The sequence below is a fragment of the Struthio camelus genome, chromosome 3 (genome assembly GCF_040807025.1).
Source record: "Struthio camelus isolate bStrCam1 chromosome 3, bStrCam1.hap1, whole genome shotgun sequence".
Classification (NCBI taxonomy): domain Eukaryota; kingdom Metazoa; phylum Chordata; class Aves; order Struthioniformes; family Struthionidae; genus Struthio; species Struthio camelus.
The window spans coordinates 12,084,410-12,107,441 of NC_090944.1; positions in this window are offsets into that span (position 1 = coordinate 12,084,410).

Here is a 23,032-nt window from a genome sequence, read left to right on the forward strand (position 1 = left end):
ACCTTGTAAGCATTCTTTGTTCAGATGCATTGGGTTGCATTTCAACTGAGTTTTCCTTCTGTAATAAAATTCTTACATTTTCAGAGATTTTCTATTCTGAATCCTTCTCTTCGTTAGTGCCAAAGTATATTTGAAGAGATTCCCTAACAATTAACAACAACGATCATTATTATCATTATATGATGCATAATAATAGTAATAATATATACTATTGTTTCATACAGTGAGGGAATTCAGCCCAGACCACAGTCCTTGGTGAGGTGAAATATGGAGATCTAACTCATAGCTGAATGTGTAGAGTTAGATACAGGGTGGGATTCATTTCTGCTAGTTTAGACATTTAGGCCAAAAAAGTCTGTATAATTGGGCTCCTATTACTGAAAAAGTGAAAGAGAAGTTTCTCCAGAGATTAGTTTATCTTTTCCATTTTAGGTATTTATTTTAGGATGGGCAAACTACCCTGTGAAGATGTCTGCCTCATCTCCAGAAAACTGACTTAAGTTAAATGCCTAATATTTACTTTGCTAACATAGGGGGAAATTAATGCCTCCTGCTGTGGTGCTGGTGGAGATTTTTTAACGCTTTAAGCCCAGAAGTAGTGTCTCTGACCCCGATGGCAGCTGAAATAGTTACTGTTACACTCCATATCTCTTCTGTATAAAGCTCTCATAGTCTCCAAAACAGCATGAAAACAACTAAGCGGTCAGTTCGGAAGGGTCCCTGAACTATGTTAATTCACAACTCTTATCTGGGAACTGTTTGAGAGCCGGTTAGCTGACCTGGGGCAAGCGCATGTGAGGGACCAAATCTACAATTCAGTGGTGTGAAAGAGAGTATTTCATTGTCCTAGTGTTCAGGCACCAGTATACTAGTATTGCTAGTATAGAGGTAATAGGATCATAACAAAGACGACTCAGGTGCCAGTTCTAAGCATGTTTTCACCACCAGTGCTTGGGTCTAGATTTTACACCAGCACTTTGAAATCTATACAATAGTTTCCATCCTGCAAAAAATGTATACGTGTGTTTTGATTCATGCACGTGAATGGTCCCCCAAAGCTGAAATCTGCTCAAAGGGTGTCAAGTGAAGTATAGAGCTAGCTATTTTCCCCATGATACCGTAGCTTTGAACTGGCAATATACCCTCTCTTTTTCCCCTTTGTTTTAGTGGAAAGAGCTGATGAGAAAGTGACTTTCCTCCTCCTTTTAAGACTTCACAGAGAAGATGAGACACCTTGGATGCACCTGTGCTCCAGTGAACCTGCAAAGGCTTTTGACCCTGCTAGCCCTCTCCAGTGTGATCCCTGGCCTGTGACATGCCCGTAGAGTCATGATGGCCCAAACCTTAGGGTATCCAGTCTCTATGGGGGTAGCACTTAGAGATCCATCTTGGCTCTCTCCACCTGATGCTCCCCACTCCTTACGGTTCTGGGGTTAGTAGAAGCCGAACCAGATGGGATCTCTCTATTTCCCACACGCAGAGCCTATTAAAGTCGAAGGTACAGCAGCACACCCAGTAGGACCAGACCACTGCCTACCAACTGCTTTTCCTTGGATATTTTTACTCAACAATGGGTATTGCAGGTCCCACTTTACGCAAATGCAGCCTGTTATTGCTGCACATTCTTGGCACTCAGTGTAATGAGATGGAGTCATAATAGTGTAAGCTGTGAACTAGCAGCAATAATAATAATAATGCAGAAAACTCAGTCTATTTTTTAATGTCCCCATACTTACTTCCTTTGTTCAATGGGGCTGTTAGTTTAAAGAAAGGAAATTAAACCACTAGAGCTACAGCAGGCTGAAACAATTTTAAAAGGCCGAACACAGAATGACAACACAATAATAATGACAGTGCAATAATGTACTTTTATAAGATGGCTTTCATCCAAAGCTCTCAAAGTGCTTGAAAAACTTTGTAAGCCGAGAACAAACTGAAGGCCATGTGTTTTCAGGGCTAAGGTACAGGTGGGTTGTAATGGATTTCTAGATATTTTAGAATATTGGCTCATTTATTGCTTAAAGACTGCTGGATGTTGTAAAAGAAAGGCTGACTGAACACTATGACAAAATTTATGTGTTTTTAGGAACTAGAAAAGAAGGCCAAAGCTTTTAGGGATGGATATTTCTTATTTATTTGTAGAGGGCTGCAGGTTCTGTGGTTTGGCAGAAAAGGCAGCACAAAATCCAATATCTCAGAGTTATATCTAGATGATTTCAGACTGGAAACAGCAACAAAGCACTTAACAATGAGGATTAATGAATCAGGGAATCAACTCACCCACAAATATGAGTGAATTCCCTATTATTTGAAGTACTTAAATAAGAACAGTATGCTTCTTGAAAAAGTGTGTTTTTGCTCAAAAAAGTTACAGGTCAGATGTAAGAACAAAATTATAAGGCCTGTCTTCAGAAGGGGCTCAGGCAAGATAATCATAGTGGTCCCTTCTAGCCTTAAAATCTATGAATATATGAATTTGTTTATTTATTTATTTCCAAGAGGGCTGGGAAAGGTGGGGGTGCTGAGAGGTGATGTAGATATATTTCTGCAATGAGTTAAAAACCTATTTCTCCTTCACTAGCATTTTGAATGGACAGATTTAATTCTGTATTTGTATGTTTGCTATTATTATTTTTTGTCATTATTATTATTTTGCTCCTGATAATTTTCTACACTATTCCCTCCTTTATTTTCCCCTTTTTTTCCTTTTCTTTTTTTGCTTTCTTTTTTTTTTTTTTTTTTCTGTGAGCACAATGGTTTATTATAACACTTCGGGCTTTTCTACTGGCTGTATTTTAATATTATTTCTATATAAGTACAGCAAACCAAGGGACTAAAACCCTTCATTTCAAATGTTGTTTTTTTTTTTTTTTTCTACTACTCTTTCTGTGTCCTTTCAGTAGGAAACAGTTTGCCTAAAGAGAGATTTTAGGCCTGTTTTTTTTATTATTATTATTATTTTATTTTTATATATATTTACAGTGTATATTTATATTTAGAAATACAGTTTCAGAAACATGTTAAAACGGGTGCATGTGAGGTTATATTTGTACATGAGCATGGATGCTTGAATATACTCCCAAAATTATTACTTTTTCTATCTCTCTGTACATGCAGCAGAGCTGGAAGACAGATACCCAGCCAGATAGTATCCATTCAAGGGCATCTTGAATCCTTCAATCAGTTTCACTTTGGTAATGAAACCTCTTTAAGAACAAGATAATTTAGCTAGAATCTAGGACTATGCTAACCTGTCTGTACGGCTGTGTGTGAATTTACTGTGTCTCATAGGGACAGTTCAAAGAAAGTTTTGTCCACTATAAAACTACTGGCTGGCCCAGCCCACACAACGTCACAAAGCATGTTTGTGGCTGTTTAGTTCTGCCAGCCAAGCTCCAGTCCCAGAGAAGCTTAAATTGATCCACAGCCAGGGTGATATTATCTTGTTTTCTCCTGTACTCCTATGTGTATTCCTGCTCCGTCCTCTTGCACCAAAAAAAGGTTCACTTGTTGGTGAAAGTCAATAAATTTCTTTTCTAGGACTAACTTTTAGCTAGACCAGATTATTGGGCCACCTAACCACACCAGTGGGTGGATGGGAACACATGACTGGAGGTCAGAACCGAAGCACCGAAGGCTAAATCTACCCTAATAAATAGGTAGAGCTGTTCCTCAGCCATTCTGAAGCTGAATGACGTGACATTGCTTGCGTCTGTGCAACAGAACTTTCTTATCGTGCCAAAACAGTGTGGTTAACTAGTGTTAGTGCCTCTTTCATGCTAAACTTGAACCAGGATTAAGCATTACTGGTGAGTGTGCTAACTGACTTGGGTCAAAACCATGACAACTAATTAGCAACACTGTGCCAATAGTGTACCAGTATAGATGATAAGGAGCCCATACTCATGCCTGTACTCCATCTCGATTAGGTTTACTAGTACAGACATGGCCGGACAGGCTTAGGCCGCCATGGAGCTGCAACTTCAGGTCATGGTGGTGCTCATCAGCAGGTCAGGCTGTGGGTATCCGTTTCATGTCTGGCCAGCTTAAAATGCAAGCTCACATTTATTTGCACCTGCCTATGCAAGCATTAACTACCTTTCCCCACCTTTAGTTGCTTGAGAGAGATTGAGTCTTAGTTCATGGTGGAACAGCGATTGCTGGCATTCAGGTTATAATCATTCTTGCTGACTTAACTTCTAGCACCTATTCATTCTTCTAATCTTTGTAATGGTTCATAGAGGTATGAAACGAATCCATGAAAAACAGTAGACACTGATACTATGAGTTACAAGAAAAACATCAACAACAAAGAAGTCAAATAATATGCCAAACTTGTCTATTGTAGCCACTGCCTGCCCGTGCTCAAGCAATATGCTTTCAACAAGCTGGTGGGAAGGGGAAGAGGAAATGAAAAGGCCAGTGCACAGGAACAAACTGGAATTTGACAGTCTCTGCTACTAGTCAACGTGCACCCTAGCACGCTTTTGATCCACGTAGCTAGCACTCTCCCAGACCGTTCCCAGGCACAATTCAGGAGCTAGCATACATCAGGGACTAGCCAGTAGGCAAGCTGGTTATGGCTATTCTGTTTAGGAGGTAAAGGTGTTTAGCAGTAAGGAAGTGGCCACACTGTGCCAGTTGGTGTCAGGGCTGGAGAGCAGTTCCTGACATTGGTTAGCCTCTAGTAGAGATGTAGTCAAAATGTCTGGTAGGTGATTTGTCTTGGTCCTACTTCCGCAAAATGCCTAGTAGTAACATAAGTTATCTCTTTCCCCTCTACTGTTACTCAGGGTTTCTTGCGATGTTGGGCTAAAATACTAAATTTTGTTCGTCCAGGGATGAGGAATTAGCTACTCATTCAACAAGAAGGGAGGACGCAAAGTGAATGGGCCAGTGGGAGACAGAGAGCTGAAGGAAGCACCATGGAGACAGAGAGCGCATTGTCCCTGCTGTCGCCAGCAGGATGATGGGGATGGGGGAAGCAACCACTGCTTCTTGGAGAGGGACTCCAAGTGTACATGCCCTTGGGCATCAGCAGCCAGTTTATCTTTCCTGACATAAATAAGGTTAGTAGCAAAACCATGTTCATTTTGTTGCCTTCATCAGTTGACTGCTAATATGTAGTATATACTAGCAATAGTCAAGTTTCTGCTGTGGCCCAAGATTTTATATCTATAAAGTATAGCTTTAGTGATTTTGGCTTTTTTTCCCCCCATATCAGTGGCCACCAGAGTGAAAGACAGTGGGGAAAGAGTTCAGCAGGGAGTGAGGGGGAGGGGTGGTGAGAAGAAATTTCTTCATGATTTTTCTTCTCCCTCTAATTAAAAACAGGTTAAAGCTTTCTTTGAGTTCAGTATATAGCATCCATTTAAAAATAATAATAATTAAAGAATCTATGTCTCATTTTGGCTCACAGAAGGCTTGGAAGGAATTGTTCCATAGCTTGAGGCAAAAGCTAGCCCAGATATTAGCTGAACCAAACAGGGCTGTCATTGCAAGCCGGTCTGCACCCCTGCAATGTTTAAAAGAAAGTTAAATTAATGCCAAAAGATGAAAGTGAGGGAGGGGACTGAATCATACAGAAAAACACAGATTGCAGAGGAAGCCAGGCCCAAATACCTATATTCAGTCATCTGCCACAGGACCCAAGAAAGGTTTAGATTATGAGCTCTGAGGGAAAGAGCTCTGTGGTTTATTCAGCTTTCCTGCCATACCTGGTCACATGCCCTTGACTTCCCAGCTAAAGGGAAGAAGGTCTTGTACTCAAAATCCTGTTTTATTGATCTCATTGCATCCGGCTTTCCTCTCTGACTGTACAGGGAAACCTGACCTGGCTGCCTCAGTAAAAGATATATTAACTCTTCATTATTCTTTTGGGCACAGACTCCACAGCAACCGTTTAGGTTCATTGCAGGCACCGCAAAAAACTACTCTAAGCAGCCCAAGTAGCAAGTCTGTAACCAGTAGAAACAGCCAAGAGAGGAGCAGGGAGGCCTGTTGGTGAGGCAAGCCACCACCAAGCAGCCTGACAAATGCAGAGAGATGTCAGCGATGCGCAGTTGTGCAGACCCTCTAGCTCAAAGAGACAGCGGCAGTGCAATGTCAAGTGCATCGCTGAGTTTCAGCTCAGTGGAAAGCGCAGCACATACACCTGGGAACTGGGAAACATCTGCTGAAAGAAGTGACTCGAAAAATAACCTTACAATGGCTTGGGAGAAACATCTGTGCAGTAAATGCATACCACCAGTAAGGAAAAGATGGAAAGACAGAAGCTGGAGAAAGGACAAGAACCATCTTGTGTCAATGACATGGGAAATTTCCTGAGAGGGCAAGGGGAATTTAGGTCAACACAAACTTATCAGGCTATGCTACTCCTGTATATAGGAGCTGATGCAGTGGTTATCTAATTAAAAGGGCTGCACAGCCCCTTGACACAGGCCCATTCGAACAGAGAGATCTAAATTTACCTGCTTTTCTTCACTTTCCACTCTGAAGCTCTCTGTTTTATTCTCTACCTCCCATAAGATTTTGTCCACATATTTTTCCTGCTCGGAGTATACGTAACAGTAATCTGTGGAGGATGCAAATACTTTAAAATGGGTGAACATTGCATCCTTTTAAGACATGTAGAACCTAAGGTATAGAATGATATATTTTGTCCATAACAAAGCTACTTGATGCTTAGGACAGGAAAAATAAAAATGCTCCCAAACCTCTCATACCTTGACATTGACTCTTATTTTATCTATTATTTTGGACTACTTTGTTATACAGGCCAAGGAAATATTCAAATTGAGTATCTTCCTGTAAGACGCATTCACACTCCCCCCAGAACTCAGAAGTACCAGGTGAAATTCCCCAACTTATGCACTTGGGGGAGTCAGCCTAAATGGTTACTTTGGCACAGATCTTTCCTTGCCTTTTCAAGAGAAACAGTTATAGAAAGCCTTTGCTCAGATTTGCACAGCCAGTAAACAGGAAAGATGAGGAAAGAATGCACAAACTGTAGGTGCCTCTTCTACAACCCCTCTGCTCTGCCCCTGTGTGTGTAAAGGCATCGGCTTTGCGAAGGCACCTTGCCCTTTGAGATTTGGCACTACAGCAAGACTAGGACTGTTGGTAGTAGGCCCAGAGAAGGAAATAAAGTAAAAAGATATGACACAGAGAGCAGAATAGGTCTGAGCTAGTGCTATAATCATGCTATAAACATGAAAGAGAAACCAAATGTCATTTAGGCAATAAAGGTAGGTGGATAGGGGGACTTGGGAGTGCTAGAGTCTTGGAGGTATAAGAGAATAAGTGCTCTGTACTCACTATCTTTTACCCAGACATCTGGTCTTGGATGGTGTTGGAGAAAGCACCTTGGATTAGAGCACATTTTCGTTTGGCTTTTGTACAGCTATATCTCTAATTTAGGATGGCAGACGAAGCGCCCCATTCTTCTGACCTCTTACCAACCAGAATTCTACAAGCTTTGATAGTTGGCTTACGGTAGTCTGCTAGAGAGGGAATGGGAACTGTGAAAGAGGAGGAAAGAAAAGGGGTGAGAAACTAGGAGCAAGGGACAGAGAAAAGTCAATTTAGCTGCACATGAATTTTGAGAACATGGTATTTCTGCAAGTGAACAGATGCATTACACTTAAGGAGAGATCTTTCACCTTCAGAGGGAGAACCTGAATTCAGTGAAGAGGAAAAACAGGACAGAAGGAATAAAACAAAATAAACAGGCTTCAGAAGACTTCTGTCACTCATCACAGCGGCATGAGAAGGAGACTAAAGTCAAGAAGTCAAAAGCCCTAGGCATATTTGTACTTTTTTTTTTCCTGTTTTTCTTTCTTTCTTCCTTCCCTCTTGACCACCTCATTAGGGCTTCACAATGATCTTCACAGCTTAACACCAACTCACCAGTACTAAAGAAATGCAGTCATCTGGTTTACACCACATTATTTGAAAAATAATAAAATGGCATTCTCATAACAAACTTTATTCTGTTCAATGTTTCCACAGCAAACATTTCATGACAGCATGTGAGCTATTAATGCCAGTACATATAGCTGGTGAATTAGGAGGCAATGTTTGCTCTATGGTACTGAAAGAATACATCTGGAATTGGTGCACTGGTCATATTTGTGACTATCACTAAGAACACAATTTCAGTAATGTCTCTGTTCCTCTACCGTATCTTTACTACCTTTTCATCCCTCTAGCTCTCCTTTTTCCGTTATTTCCCTCTGTCTTCATTCATGAGAAAACTTATGATTCCATGCACTTTCTTGGAAGAAGGCCATTTTTCCTCACTGGGTTTTCTGTGTGTGTTCTACTTTTGGCAAGACTGGGAAATTATGGCTAAATCGCATGCAATCATTTCTGAAAATACGACTGACTTCATCATACAATCCATACTCCAGTTCTTTAGGACAACGGAAACCTTTAAGAGTTTGTCTGCACAGTTATGTTGGCTCATGATCACTTTTACATCAAGGCCTTAGCTGCCTGAGTGTCTTCACGGTATTCATGGCTGTTCACTCCCAAGCTGTCTTCCTAAGCAAGCCACATTCTTCTCCCCAGTGGGAAATCCATAGCTGACACAATAATTCTTTTCAGATTCCACTCCAGAAGAAGATGCTGCTTGTCCTCTCCTGCCTAAAAGAGGTATCCCAACACTGTACCTTGAGGATTTTAACTCTCAAACACTTCCATATGCCCTCAGGACAGACACAGTGTCCTGAAACAGTTACAGCACTAAATTATGGCATGAAATAGCACCACTGAACAGAGCTGCAACACATCCCTCTGACTATTTTGCATCCTTTGTGCTCAAAATAACAATCATAAAATTTATAACTCTCATAGGACCACAGAAGCATCTTTGGGGTGCTGGGGAGACCCCAGATCTGCAGCATCAGTACGGCTAACCCTCGCTCTGGCTTGTGATAACTTCAGCAGTGTGGACCTAGCTAATTAGTATGAGGTACCAAGAGAGAACATGCTCTCTGGTGCAGGCTTTAAGGACAATGTACATAAACCCCACTAGGGCTTTGGCCTCAGTCTGGTCTCCTCAGGAAAGAAAATGGGCATTCTTTCACTGGGGCGGATTTCACATGGTTTGCACAGAGGAAAGGGTTTGGGTCTTGTGAAATAAACAAGGAATTTCTGCTATGTACCAGCATGCTTCTGACAAGATCTCATCAAAAACGCACCATGACCATGTCTCCCCTTGATTCCTCCATAAAGTACGTAGCAACCTGTGTCTACGCCACAGGAAAAAATGTTTGAGCAGATCATCCTCGAGACTTGACATTGAATGCGATACCACACTTGAGAGTCTATGCAGTACTTTCCTTTTGTGACTCTGCTTATCATCCTACAAGTCTTGATTATTCTAATGACATTGGGCCTCTTCAGAAACATATTGTTTATACCCCCAAGGAGTTTGCAGTGCACACAAATATTCTCAATCTACTGTATAAACAAATGTGTTATTCAGCAGACAGCTGCAGTTCTGCTGCTGATAACTGGCAAAGGGACTGACAACAACATAGCAAATATTACCGCCACCTCTAAGTAGTCTGCAGATGAGAACAGGGACTGAGCATATTCTCTGTCATTTCAGCAGGCTCTGGAGCTTGCATTCCTGTCTGCTTTGGGGTCCTCAAAAGATTTCAGCTTAAATGACTCTGAACTCCAAATCTAAAACTTTGTTTTCTTCTGTTGTAGAAAGTGTCTGATCATAGCTTTCAGAAAAGGAGCTAGTTTTCATACCCACAGCCTTCTGAATGCATTGATCACAGGTGGTCCTCTGTTAAAAACGTGCCAGTTACAGGAAGGTATGAGTTGGCAAGTAGTGGAGGTATTTTTTCACTGAAATTGTAGCATTGTTGGCATTCCCTGCTTTAGTCACTCCTGGTCATTCACAGCAGTTCAAGAACTTCAGAGCAGCTCAGTTGTTTCAGGCAAATCCAGCCTTGTTTAGGACTCTATATTCACAAACACAACTGCCTATTATCCTGCCTCACCTACTGTGTTGACACTCCACAAGACTATGTTGGTCTCTAAAGATCAATGTTTTGAGCCTTTATTTCTGGCCATTATTTTTTTGTTTTGTTTACTTTTTTCCTCAGATATTACCTCCTTCAAATGTAGATCAGCCCCCCTCTAAATGAAGAAGTGTCACACGACAAATAAGGTGAGCAGAAGGGCCAACCTGTAAATATGTGGTTGCCATCGTCTGTCCATTCCTTACTTCTTTCTTTGGCTCAGGCACACACAGACACACAGTACTTGCAAGGAAGATCCTGTAAATAGGAAAGAGATGTAAAAAAAAATTAAACAAATTGTTCATCTAGTCTCATTAAACTTCTTTTTGCAAATTCTCTCAGTGTCACTAGGTTATCAGGGGGCAGTGAGGGGATACACAGCAAAGAAGCCAGGGCTCTGGCATACACGTAGCAATCAGAGAGATGACCATTTTTGTGGCCGCAAGCAGTTTGCCCTCCTGGGCATCTGTCTGGCTTTGCCTGGATCTGGAGCTTATCATGAAAAAAAGGAATACCCAGAGAAGAATTATACAATTTTATTATGATTATTTGTGTTCTAGTAATGCCAGGACACTACAGTGATACAGTTCAAAGTGTCTGAGCTCCAGTCACTGCTTAGCTTTCTCAAGCACTCAGACTCGGAGGTGCTGAGCAGAGCAACACTGCACAGAGACATCCATATGACAGCTATAAAGGTGCGACAAGGAGCAATCCTGTCCTGGCAGGGGGACTGTGAAGACAAAACACATTGAAATTTCAAAGCGCTCAGAGTTGGTGTAGAGGGACAGGCTCTCAGAAATATCTCAGATACATTCTGGGAAGAAAGGCTGTAGCTCCAGAAGAGTAATTACATTGTTTATGCTCAGCCTGTGTTCATTTTGTCCTGTCTGTCTTTCTTTTTGACCGAGACTTCAGTATGCAAATCTATCTGCTCACCATGGAGATGTTTATAGTTTCACTCTGTCTGGTACCTTGGCTAGCTAAAACCACTATCTTGTAATTGCAATCTCATAAATTTTAAGACCAGAAGAACCATTATTTTAATATAGTCTGACTTTTTCCATCCTACCAGCCGTAGAATTTAACCAGTGACTCCTCTATCAGGCCTGTAACTTCTGGTTGAAACAGGGAGTCTCTTTAGGAAAGGCATCTAATCTTGATTTAAAGACTTCTTTAAAGACTACTTAACAACTCATCAAGCTTGTCTGGGGTTTCTTCTCTGGTTTATAGAAGTAATGAACCGAGTCCCCCATCCTCCCCTCCTGGAGATACTTCTTAATGGAAAGTAAAAATGCCACAATTACGACACACCATGTGTGGGACATAAAACCTCACTCTCACTCTAGTATCTGTATCGTATTTAATAAAGTACCAACAGAGCAGCAATAATGTACACTGGGAATCAAGCATCATAAATAAAAGGAGGAAAATGTAATAATGGGAAGTTAGAGAAAAATATGAAAGTGGCTGTAAGAACAAAAAGAGACAAGGAATAACAAAACAAAAAACCTCACATAGAGGTTTTTGTATCGTATAAATGACATATTTAAAAGTAGGTGCACTTTCAGATGAATCTCCCTGAATAGAAGAAGAATGAACAGACATGCATATACATACACACACACACACACAACTTGCCAGATCTTACCAGATGATGTAGTTGAGGCTGGCTGAACTTAATTAACTTGGATGAGTGGTTTTAGATTTTAACCTTCCTTGTTTATTTGCTTTCACTGTGCAGTGGTAAAGACTTTCAGACGTGGAGGGGAGAGGAGGAAGAGAGGGAGGGGTGAAGCAGTTCTTGAAGAAAACAATAAGCAGCTCTGTATTTGTCCAGTTGTTTGTTTTTAAGGATGCAGGATAATTGCTCAGCTGTTGTAAACCAGCACAGCTCTGATACTGACCTACTCCAGCTGAGAATCTGGCCCTGAGAAGCTTTTCCTCTCTGGATTTTAGAGACAGTTAATAGTTTATTTTCACTACTGCCACATCTATATTACTAAAAGAATTACTGCAGGGGCCTGTTATTTGGCCCTAAATTCACCTGATGTGGTTTGACCACTTCCATATCTCTCTTAGCCTCCAAAACAAGCTATTCACATCCAAATTCCTCCATGGGAATGGCCCCTGGCTCTTGCTAGCTCCCAAACCATGCCCTGGAAATGTTTGGGAAAGTGCTAATTGCCCTGGGCCAAGGGCTTGGCGAGGAACTGAGGAGGTTGGATGAGTGAGCTCTGATGCCAAAGTCTATGCCCTGGCTCTGGCTAGTTAACTAATTCAGCCGTTGCTTAAGTATCTAGAGCAAGGTGGTGTATATGGACAATACGGGTCCTTAATGTCTGAGTTTAAACATATAGGGACCTTTAATTCCCCTAAAGTATTTTCCCCATAGTCCTTAGCTATGGGGGCTCCTGCAGGTTTTGACATGGTTTCCAGGATAATTTAGGAGGCTGCCTCTGGGCTTAGGCACAGCTCTCATGCCGCACTCTTCAGGATTTGTATGACCCACCTAACAAGGGGTTGCAACGAAGAAGTCTTTGCAGGGTAGTTGAGGGACTTTTCTCAGTGAGTCAACATTTTATTTACTGATGTCTAGGGGTTTCCACAGAGATGAAAATCTACCTTTAGAAGTGATCCTTGGGAAAGAGAAAAATCAGCCTGCTTAATCTAAGAGGGATGTATGGCCAGAGTTTAATACTGAAGAAAACAACTGAGGTCCAAAATACAAGATCCAGCTGAGCTCTACTGCAGATGCTGAGGGACTCTTACAGCCCCTCTGCAGCCAGTTCCCCAATAGAAACAGAGCCTTGTTTAGGCTGGACTACACTGGTCTGACAATGCCTATCAGAGACAATTAAGGCAGAAACAAGGAGGGCCACAAATGTCTGTCCATCTGTAATCTCTGACCTTTGTTATGGCTGTTTGCTCCTGACTGCGACTCTCAGCTCGCTGCTTCCAAGGAAGGTGGATTAGTCCCTCGCACATAAACATCCTGCCAATTTGCCGGGGGCAGTGGGGGTGAAAAACTCATTCCTGACCTCCGCATCAACAGTCCGCGCGGATGAGCAAGAATCACCACGGGTAAGGATTTCACCTGACAGTGAAAAGACTGGCAGCCACATTTAAAAGTGCAGTTCAGCTCTGAAAAGTGATGGTGTAAAAATGGCACATTCTTACTCAGCAGATCAGCTTCCTGGGCCAGTTCTGCTGCCTTAGCATTCAAAAGTAATAACAATAATGCAGAAGGAAGATTTTACTTGTGTCAGCCTTGTTGAAACTTTCAGATCAACTGAGCGGTTAACTGAAGTTCTGCATCGTTGTGGTGAAGTCGACAAGGTAGTCGGGCCTTTCAGCATTAGCAAGTTAGTGGCAGGGCTCAAAATGGTGCAGATAGTCCCACTGCGCTTCTCAGACACGGTTGTCAAGGCTGCTGTGCAGTGCAGGGGAATGCAACTTGAAATTCAGGGTACAGTAACTAAGTTTCCTACCCCTGTGTGGGAGGGAGAAGGGATGTAAGGGAGTGCAGGGAATAAGAGAATACATTTCTTATGAAGTGCATTGAGGAGAGTTGAGTGACTCTGAAGACCTTGCAAGACTTCAAGGCTTCTGAAGACAACCACATCCATGCTGACTGGATAGGGAGTCAGTAAAAGTTTGTAGGTGCCTATGTCCATTCAGGTTCTTGCCTTCTTCAGGAATGGTATCTAATTAGAAAGAACTGGTCGTTTAAAATAGCAACAACAACAAAGGCTGGCAATGTCTATCACTCTTAGTGTGAGACTCCAATGGTTAAAGTGCTCACCTTAGTGAAAGACCAGGGTCCGGGGCTCTTCTCAGCCTGCAGTTGCTTGAGCTTCCAGTTCTCACACACTTGGTCTCACCTGCCCTCTGGAATCTGTGTGCATTTTACCTGAGATTAGTCTTCGGATAAGATAGAGAAACAGTCTCTGGGCTGGAGATGAAAACACCAGGTGTCCCTTTTACTAGCCAAATGCTCTAGACTAGGGCCAGGGGCAGGTTTCTTCTTGCCTGATGTCTATCTGTCTGGTCCCATGATCTTACATTCCTGGCAGTGCACTCACCCAGAGTGCCCTTAAATATAGTGGTTACAGTATTCTTCTAGGATGTTAAAATATTTGATTTCCAATCATTCAAGCTAAAGACATCGTGAAGCCTAGGTGACTTAGTTCCTGAGTGCATGCTGCAAAATATTAGGCCACCATGGCAAAAGTGGATGGCCATATCACTATGAAATAGAACTGTGTTTGATATACGCCCTCGCTGGTGTTCAGGTTGTCCAGGAGGACCCAGGAGATTTGGTTGACTTCTGTCTCCACCGAATACACTTCTGACTTCATTGGTCCGGGTGAACCTTGACACTGGCATTATTTGCATTGAAAGGCTATGACCTGGGCTTCTGCCAGGTACCTGCTAGGCCTAAGTCCTAACTTCAGAAGGCTCTGACCTTCAGGACTAACTCCAGCCCACAAATTCTTACCTCTCCCTACTTGTAAAATGAGTACACTAGTCATTGAAAACTGGATAGGTAGCATAGGAGAAGTCCCTTCTTGAAAGAAATCTTTCTTAAAACCTATGCTGTGCTAGATAGGTATTTTATTATCCTCAAAAGGTTTGTTCTTGATGTGAATGGAGGGGGGAAAAATAAAAAAAGAAAAAAAATAGGGGGGAGGAGAGTGACAACCAAGAATAAACACCAGGAGACTTACATTTTTTCAGCAATTGATCTGCACTCCAGTAGGTGCTCAGTGATGGATATTTGACACTCACAGGGTCTCTAGCTGTATCAGCACTTCCACAGATTCAGAGAATTGCAACACAATGTTATTGACTCAACTACCATCTTTTTCTGATCAGAATTCCAGGAATTCAACCTCATGCAAACCAGATATATGAAAAACCTTGGAACTAGGCCTCTTTTCCCCAAATACAGCTTGATTTTAGCTCAGGAGGTGCTTTCAGGGAGATATTAGCCAGCTGTCACTGGAGGATCGGTTGATATTAATGGCAACTGGCATGTCTATTCAGCGCACTGAGCTCATCACTGCAACATCAGATGGACTTTATTTCAAACAAAAAAGGAAATCAGAAGAAGCCAAGTGAAAAGGCAAGACTGCTGCTGACTTGGGGGAAAAAAAAAGGAGAATTCACCACTTGAATTTACTTCCTGTGAGTACAAGAAAGCCACAGAATAAGACTCTGTGTACAAAAAGTTTCCTCATTACTTGCATCAAGTAGTTGACCGCACCTCAGCCCTTACCCCCTTAAACTGCAGGTCTGAGCATTTGAGCCTACAACAATGCACTAAAATCTTGACTGGCAATAACATTCAGTCTGCGGCTTGCCAATCAAAATGCATCCTGCATCCTGCCAGACTTGTTTTCTGTGTGTGCTCCAGGGTAGCAAGCATTAGGCCTACAATTTACCCAAGGATATGCATAACTTAATGTGTATGAGTAGTCCCATAGCCTTCAGTGGGGCTACAAATGCATTCACACACCTCCGTGAATCACTTATTAGTACACAAAACTCATATTATATTTTTGTCAAAAGGAAATTTCAAGTCAACTTTCCAAATGCCAAAGGCCTATGCATTTACCAGAAACAACATTTAGCTTTCCCAGGCTCTATTCCTGAGGGCCAGAGAACCTGTATAAAAGGGAAAATCACCCCAAATAAGGTTTTCTGGTACAGGAATGAATGCAAAAATTCGATAGATAAAAAGGGTATGTACATTTACGGCTAAATATTGGAAGTGTAATTTAAATGAGAAAGCTAAGTTGAATGCAAAGCAATTACTGACACTTAATATTAGTCAGACTAATAAAGCAGCAATTAAACCTCATTATACAGCCATAAAATTGATGTGTAATAGATTGATTGCACCAAATGCTCCTACTGACGCTTGACGGCATATCATAGGCAAGGTGAGCTTGTTCATGTAATTGGCAGATCAAAATAATTTCTTGCAATAGATTTAACCTTATTGCATTTCTTGGCTTTGGATGACATCGGTGACAGTACAAACAAATAAATAGACAGAATGAAAGAAGAGTGAAAAAAGCCTACAAACCAGCTTGCTCTATGGCAAATACTCTCTATTCCATAGTATAATATTCCTTTTCCCTGGAGATCCACGGTTATTTGAGAGTCTTCTTGCCAGCAGCACAATTTGGATCTTGCACAGCAGTGCTGCTTCATTGTTCAGTCTTTGAATTGAATGTGAGGGGCTGAAGGAAGCCTACATGTAAATGTTTCACTGCATGCTTACAGCTGCCACGAAATTCAGCGCTTTGGAGAGTATTAAGTTCTATGATTAAAAGACATGACTGTTGGAAAGCTAAAGGGTAAGCAGTGAGGGGACTATCAATAAGAATCATATACTCTCCTCTAAAATCACACCTGATTTTTTTTTTTTACCTTGTCAATATATCCAGACCTAATCATTATTTTTAATCAGTGAATGGGAGATTCACTCCCATTTTTAATACAGTGTGTAGGTGGGTGCATATGACTCATATATAAATAAAAAGATCAAATGACAATGAAGTAGAATAAAGTAAATGAACAAGTGAATAATAACAAAAGTTCAGGTTTTAGTTCTTACTAATCTTCATATCTCTCATCTCAGCAGAAATATCATCGTTAGCTACCCATCTTTGGGCTTCACAGCCTCTTTACTAACCCTGAGCCACCATCCAGCAAAGAAGCTAAATAAATGATCATAATCTCTGCTCCAGCAGCATCCACCTTCATCAAAAGAGTTTTTCCTTTCTACGTGGACCTCATCACTGCAGCATCTGAATGGCTCAAGAACTGCACAGCTGTCAAAAAACCCTTTGTGGGGAAGACATGATCCGAAATGAAGTGGTATTTTGACTTACCCCCAGGATTCTGTGCCCGAGTCTCCTGTAGAGCTAGCCAGCAAAAGTAAGAGGTTTTGGAGCAGGGGGATCTATTTTAAAAATCCTGAGAAGACTATAATCAGCAGAAAATTGGCTTTTGATGTCAGGAGTTTTGCAGAGATATTAGATGTGTAGCTTAGGGAGGTAAGAGGACTGTAGCCCATCCCTCATATTACAGCATGGATTAGCTAACAATTTTCCCTCCCTTCCACTCCTCAAAAATCCGCAACTCAAAATCACAGAATCAGCAAATGTGTCGCTTTTATCAGACTTTGAGTTTCCAACTAATTTTGCGAGTAAGTCGTCACATGCCCGGCCCTGTTGCTCTTGCAAACCTCTCCCATTCTTGGTGTATGATGTGCTTTGGCCCATGCTGATCAACTGTAGCCTGAACTTATTCTGGGTTCCAGCAGAGGAGTGAGCTCAGGTTAGATTCGTTACTCCCTCATCCGACAGAGCTGAAGCTCCTTATTTTGAAATTCCTGGAGGTTATCTGAGCCAGATGCCGTATGCGAATGGTACAGGCTGCACTGCTATGCCATCAGGTGACATGGCTCTGAACTAACATCCTGACGAGTGCCCTCTGCTCGCAAACATGACTTCGGTTCAAGATAGTGTCACTGGCATAGCAATACACTCCTTGGCCTATAAGTAGTTTGGGAAAGGCTATCTACTTAACTGGAACTGTGGAAAATTTGGCTGTTTCAAAAATCAGGCCTCTTTTTGATTTCCTAAATGCTAACATGGATCTTGAGTTTTGACACCTAGACTTGTAAATCTTGTTCCATGTTTTGGGAAATGTCATTTAGATTAAAGTTTCAGAATTTGAAGTAGAAATTTAATACATAAGTTGTTCTATACGTCTCTTTTCAATAAATAGGTTGTCCTATAGCAGATCTTTATAGTCTCCCCACCCTCCATCCCAGTATTCTCCTGGAGTCTACAAAATGTGCAATGCAACCTAACCATGGGGACATTTTTCAAACACTGTATCAAAACTTTCCAGGATTTTATTCCTTTTTCTCAGCAGCTCCCCATAGAAGATGTTGCTGTGTTTTCAAAATCAATAAGGTCACCCCAGCCAGCCTGTGTTTTGATCACAAATCACTTTTCTCTTTTGGTATGCAGCACCTCGTATGCACTTCTGCTTGCTCATTCCTTATCAGTCTCTCCAGTTCAGATGATACTATTCTTTTGTAGAGACTCTTTCACAGGGTTTATTTAGTTTAAAAGGACTAAGAATTTGTGCTGAGACAAGAGAACAGTTTTTGAAGACGTAAAAAGATTGCTGCAAAGAAGGGAAGTGAACTGTTACTTATATTTGCTGGGAACAAGAGAACTGATGGGAATAAAATACAGGTAGGGAGATTCAGGAGAGGTCTCAGGAAAAAATATTCTAACTGTAGGCACCATTAAGGCCTGGAACAGCTTTTCTGGAGAGGTTGTGGAAAGTTAATTACTGCAAGTTTTTATGAACAAGTCAGGGAAGCATGTTCCCTGTTTACTTATAGCTGGTTCTCTTTTGGAGAACAAACAGGCAGTAATCTGAGGTCTCTTCCTGCTTTGTTTTCTATGAAACTATACAGTTTAAGAGAAAAATCGAATAGAAATCATTGATGGGATGATAACAGCAATGTTTAGAGACGTTGGCAGGCAGGTCTAAGATTCCCCCACCACAGAATGTCATGTATTCTCTGATTAGGAGAAGGATTCAATGGGGGGTGATTAGGTGAAGACCAGAGAAAAGAGGAATGTTTCAAGGAAATAGTAAATCTTCTGAGTAAATCTTAAGTTCTCTGAGGAAAGCGATTTTGAGAGGGAATTGAAATAATGTGTTAATGAATTTTCAAAATGGAGGTAAATTTCAGCTCAGCAAATGGAGACAAAATTTTAGATCTGCACTGATAATTTGTCGTCTCATTTGTTAAGGCACTCCATATTGTTTCGATTTTAAGATAGCTTTATAATAGGTACAATGAATAGCTCTCTGGCATGCTCAGCTCTCTCTTTGACTTGAGGAGCCAAGACTAGCTGAGATCTGACAGCTCCCTCTCAGAAGGCTAAGGTCAATTGTGATGACTTCTCTCCTACTATATCCAGCCGAATCCCTGAGTGATACTTATAGGCCCATCTCTTTAACGAGTGAAAGACAGCCAAGCTCTATTATCATCCATAGAGATACCCTGATTTATCCCAGCTGTGTGCCCAGACAATGCATGCATGTGAATGCAAACGTACATATGCATTCAGCTGACGCCAGCGTTGCCTCCGGGTGATGAGTGAAGCAAGGATGGCGACAGCTATTTCACTGTGGGCCCTCAACGTAAGCAGAAGCTGCAATCTCACTCTCACTAATCCCTCCCTCCGCGGTGGCAGCAGGCAGCTGGGCTTTGCAAGGCTGTGACATTGGCAAAGTCAAAGGTGGAGCACGGTGGTTTGCTGTTTCCAGCAGAATGCTACCCTAGGCAGCCAGGTGTATTGCATGTCACTGGGGGTGGTCTTGCACCTGAAATAAAACCTTGTAAGAGGTAAAATCCTTCCATTTTTAGAGAATGATAAGAGTACTTGGGATTAATGTCCCCATTATGCATGTTCAGCTGATCTGTAAATATACATTACAATTTTCACAAGTGTAGTTAGCTAGGAGCAAAACCAAGTTACCTTGAATGCAAGCTATGATAGTGTCAAACTCTCTGGGTTGTTTTGCACAGAAAACCAGTCTGGTGACCTCAGCATGACTGAAATGAAAGAGGACATTTCAGCCTCTGTTAACAAAATACAGTGGAGGCATTTTGAATAAATTTGTAACCAGCGTATAACTTTACTGGAAGATCTCCAAAGAGAGAAAGCTACATTAGTCCAGCCAAGATGTAGCAAAGTTACAGCTCAGTGATCTGACATCCTCCTCGGAGAGATGGAAAAATAGCAATGTAGCTTTCCCAGGATGAAGAAACTGAGCTGATTTGCTCTTCTGAAGACAGTCGGGGCACTTTGATCACACAGAAAGGTTTCTTTGCTGACAAAGACATAGCAAAATTGCACATGAACAGTACACGAACAATAATACAACAAGACAATAACCAGTGGATGCAACAACAAAACTCCTTTATCATCTGACTTTTTTGCCCATAATATAGCACACTTTAATGAACCATTAAATATTCCTCTGAGCTTAAATCCTTCCGTAGTGGCCAGCCACTGACAGCACCAGTGCAAGTTCAAGTCTGACTATTCATACCTGCTTTCATAATAGAAGGAATTAGTTTTTATTTTCAGTTTGTTGTCACCTATTAAGTTTCTTTCTAGATTTTTGGTCAAATGGTGTTATTTTATATTGATATGTTTCATTGAATTTACTAATTTACTGATACATAAAGATCTTCGACATCTTTTATTCACACATATTTTTGAGAGAAAATTGTCTTTATGAAGAAGGAAATTTGAATAAAATATTTTCTGATCAGTTTGCATAAGATCTTTTTTCTCTCCTTTTCTTTTGTCTTGCTCTTCAGGTGGGAGAATGAACAGAAATGAAAGAAAGGAAAGAAACAGAGACAACACAAACAGGATAAATTATTTTTTCAATCAATATCTGAAATTTTAAGATAGCTTAGGAAAAAAAAATCAAAATTAAGCCAATGCCCTAATATCAGAAAATCATTAAATGCATGCTTTTAGATCAATTCCACTTGTAAGATTGGAAAAGAAAGTTTTAGTGCCCTGGGGGACACTGTACTAGCAGTAGTTGAAGACTGGCTGGAAATGTGAAACAAGCAGACATGCCCCAAACTGAATCTACTCCTATAAGATTTCCAGCCTAGGGCAGCATTCCTTCAAGGATATACGTATATCTGCTTAACTATACACATGATGCTCCATCCCACTGAAGCCAACAGGAGCATTTACTGTGCATCAAGTCAAGCATTTACATAAATCTCTGTGATAATGCAGTTTAGTCTCAAGACTCAAGTGCCTGGATAAATCTTGGGTTATTCAAACCAAACTTCAAAGCTTTGTACATTCACGTAGCACCAATTATTACCCAAACAAATCAAATAGACTGTATTAAGTGCTAAGTTTTTAATTCACAGAGGTAACATTACAGTGGCTTTTTCTTTTCAGTTGCATCCTTTTTACCTCACTCAGAAAGGATTTCTTATTAAAGCTGGTATGAAGGAAAAAAAAAAAAAAAGCAGCTAGAAAACGCCTGGAACAAAGTAACTGTAACTGTAAAATGTCCTTAAAGGCCAATTAGAAATTGCAATACTGGGAGCTTTATTACAACTAACTCCTCCTTAATTATCAATCAATGGATTCTGTTGGAAAAAAAAACCCCTCAAATTCACAGCTGGGAAAATGATGCTAATTATTTTCTGTTAATTAAGGCTGTGCTGGGATTCAGACTTGCCATCCTTCAAATAAGGGATTGACATATCAATGTTAACATAATGCTTAGGGTCTTTTCCAAAGGCTTTTTTTCTAATGGTAATGAATTGATATCAGGTTATTTTAAGTGTCTTAAGCTATCATACTATTACCTAACCCTGATATATACTGAAAAGTATGTATCTATCTCCGTTACCTTACAGACTTCTGAAAAGGAAGTTGAATATTCATCATTTTGCACGGTAGTTGTTATAATGCTAGAAAAGAGTTTTAAATAAGCTGCAGCTGACAAAAGTGAGGCAAGAATAATTTGAAAGGCACTAGGATACTCAAAATAGCAAGGAAATTAGAATAAAAAGCTTGAGTAAAATTCTAGACACATCATATTCAATTGCACAGTGCTTTTTTACTGTAAGGGACCAAGATTTAATCTCCATTGTACCATGGTTAACCCTCCAGTCCTCCTTCATTCCCCTGTAGGAGTTTTGCAAACAACAGACTGCGAAACATCTTTTATGAAGTTTTTTTGAAAGAGGCAATCAAACTCAATTTATGAGCAAAGTCGTCTCCTTGCTTGCTTGCTTGCTTGCTTGTTCCTCATTATCTACTGCATTTCTTTTAGCCAAGGCGGATGAAAGTAAGAAACAAGATGATGAAAACAGATCTAAAGAGTCAATATTCTGTCAAATATTCTTACAAAGACCATGTAAACTAGGCATATACTTAAAGTAAAGTTCCAGATTAACTCTGGTCTATTTACTGCATGTGCTCACGAATATCTAGCATGGTGTAAATTCTTAGGAGCACTTGGCCTAAGATCCAGACATGTTTCAAAGATTTATCAACCATTTAAGATAAAATGTTTAAGGGGGTATTTTTTTTTTCTTAAGCTGAGAATTTTGTCTGCTTTCTGTAAAGTAGATGTCAGATAAACTTCTCTGAAAATACATGCCCCGTATACCAGAGCAGATTCTCAGCAAACATAATAACAAACAGGCTAAAACATGGGAGACATGTTGAATAGGAGCAGGCACAGGAAACGACCACTGTGTCTCCCTCGTTCCTGTGCCTGCAGAATGATGTTCTGGAGGGACCTCTTGTCCCTCCAGGGCCAGGGCAGTTCCTCCTCCTCTGGCCTCCCTACAGAGGTTACCAGCAGCGTTATCACACAGATACGTGCTTGTTTGCTGTGGGATTTACACTGCAAAGCCTGAGCTTGCTTGATAGATGCCATGAAAAAGACTATAGCACCCAGTTGCTATTGACCTCCTAGAGCACAGCATAGACAAACTGAGAGACTAGGAGAGCGGTTCACCTACTGTAATTTAGGCATCTGTCAAAGTTTGCGATTGCCACCTTTCTTTCCAATGAACAGAGAGGAACAAGGACCTCCAGAAGGTCTTTCATCTCGTATGAAAATGATATCTAAGGTCATACAAATTGTCTCCTTGTGGTGAGTATTTCTCCCCACTAACTGGAAAGTGATTACGTGTAACTCTGAGCAGAAAGAGTGAGATGCTTCACAGTCCAGGACTGACACCTTTAGTCATCACTTAAACAAAAAGGCTGCTTTTGGTGTGAGATTATTTGTTGTTTGTGGGAGGTCAAGGTTGAGGAAAATGTTCTTAGAGGGTCTTTGTAAACCTAAGCTCGACTGCATAGGTTTCTGCAGCTGTGAGAGCC